Raw genomic sequence first — 2329 nt, 5'->3', positions numbered from 1 at the left:
CTGCACACATATCATCTACGACGCGGGTCCTCGTATCGGCCCGAACGTCCTGACCGGACGGGCTGACCGGTTACCGCTTATCATCTTAGAGCATCTTCAATAGATGATTTAAAATTTCACGGTCTAAAATCAAAAATGTAAAATTTAGACCGACAACAAGTACGTTTTGGAGCTTTAAAAAAAGCTGAACTTCAACAGATGGTCTAAATTAATGGTCCAAAAAAGCAACTCCAATAGATGGTTCAAAATAAAGATGTAAAATTTCTTAAAACGACAAACTGCTAGTCCATTCAACATAGTTCAAACATCAAATTCAACATAGTTTCATACATGAACTTCAACTACTACTTCAAACTACTAGATAAACTACTCCTCGTCGTCGGAGCTGCGGAACTGCTCCCAGAACTCCTCCTTCTCCGGGTCGTCGCACCCCTCCTCCTCCTCCTCCTCCGAGAAGTCTGCACAGTCCTCCTCGGAAGAGGAATCGATGGGGATCACCGTCGAGGGACCGGCCTCGTCCTGCTTCTTCTTCTGCTCCGCCTCACGCTTCCAGTAGTGCTCCAGCTCGGCCCGGACGTACTCCGGATGCTCCCGAGCAAACCTCGCCATCGCCTCCTCGTCGGTCTCGCCGGCATTGACGACAACCGACGGCTTCTTCGTCGTCTTCTTCTTCGTCGTGATCTCCTTCATCTTGATGCCCTGCGGCACAAGCATCTTCGCTTCCACCCGACTCTCGATCTCTGAGAAGTTGAGGTGCTTCTGAGGCCTCTCGGCATGCCACACCACCACGTCGTAGGCACGCGCGACCTCGTGGGCGGAGGGGTACGTGTCGATCCACCAACGCCTCCCGGCATCGGAGAACTCACTCCCCATTTACCGGAGGGCTTCTGCTTCACGCCGAAGAAGCCCGACTTGCCCTTCGGCGTATTCTTCGGCGTCATCAGAGAGCGGTGGAGCGATGGCAGCGTGCGGCCGGAGCGGTGGCGGACGGAGCCAGGCGGGGCGGAGCTGCGGGACGGTGGCGGACGGAGCCGGGCGGTGGCGAACGGAGCCGGACGGGGCGGAGCTGAGGGGCGGCGGACGGGGCAGAGACGCACAGGGCGGGTCGAAGCTACGGCGGGCGGGGCGGGGCCGATCGGAGTTGCGGCGGACGGACGGGGCGGGGCGGACGGGGCGGCAACGCACGGGGCGGCGGCGTGCGCTGCGGCCGCGGCCGGATCCGTGGTGGGGAGGCGGCGGGGCGTCGTGGAAACAACGGCGGGGGCGGGGAGGAGCGGATCTGATGGGGCCGGTGTTGGAATTATGCCCTAGAGGCAATAATAAATGTATAGTTATTATTATAATTCCTGTATCAAGATAATAGTTTATTATCCATGCTATAATTGTATTGAATGAAGACTCATTTACATGTGTGGATACATAGACAAAACACCGTCCCTAGCATGCCTCTAGTTGGCTAGCCAGTTGATCGATGATAGTCAGTGTCTTCTGATTATGAACAAGGTGTTGTTGCTTGATAACTGGATCACGTCATTGGGAGAATCACGTGATGGACTAGACCCAAACTAATAGACGTAGCATGTTGATCGTGTCATTTTGTTGCTACTGTTTTCTGCGTGTCAAGTATTTATTCCTATGACCATGAGATCATATAACTCACTGACACCGGAGGAATACTTTGTGTGTATCAAACGTCGCAACGTAACTGGGTGACTATAAAGATGCTCTACAGGTATCTCCGAAGGTGTTAGTTGAGTTAGTATGGATCAAGACTGGGATTTGTCACTCCGTGTGACGGAGAGGTATCTCGGGGCCCACTCGGTAATACAACATCACACATAAGCCTTGCAAGCAATGTAACTTAGTGTAAGTTGCGGGATCTTGTATTACGGAACGAGTAAAGAGACTTGCCGGTAAACGAGATTGAAATAGGCATGCGGATACTGACGATCGAATCTCGGGCAAGTAACATACCGAAGGACAAAGGGAATGACATACGGGATTATACGAATCCTTGGCACTGAGGTTCAAACGATAAAGATCTTCGTAGAATATGTAGGATCCAATATGGGCATCCAGGTCCCGCTATTGGATATTGACCGAGGAGTCTCTCGGGTCATGTCTACATAGTTCTCGAACCCGCAGGGTCTGCACACTTAAGGTTCGACGTTGTTTTATGCGTATTTGAGTTATATGGTTGGTTACCGAATGTTGTTCGGAGTCCCGGATGAGATCACGGACGTCACGAGGGTTTCCGGAATAGTCCAGAAACGAAGATTGATATATAGGATGACCTCATTTGATTACCGGAAGGTTTTCGGAGTTGCCG

General features: G+C 52.0%; 1 pseudogene; it reads right to left on the bottom strand.

Annotated features, from left to right (window-relative positions):
* Positions 1-366: 366 nt before the first annotated feature.
* LOC123399750 lies at positions 367-941 on the bottom strand (annotated as a pseudogene).
* Between the last annotated feature and the right edge of the window lie 1388 nt (positions 942-2329).

The sequence above is a fragment of the Hordeum vulgare genome, chromosome 5H (genome assembly GCF_904849725.1).
Source record: "Hordeum vulgare subsp. vulgare chromosome 5H, MorexV3_pseudomolecules_assembly, whole genome shotgun sequence".
NCBI classification, from domain to species: Eukaryota; Viridiplantae; Streptophyta; class Magnoliopsida; order Poales; family Poaceae; genus Hordeum; species Hordeum vulgare.
Note: the sequence above shows the minus strand (reverse complement) of the source record. Positions and strands in the feature narration are given on the sequence as shown.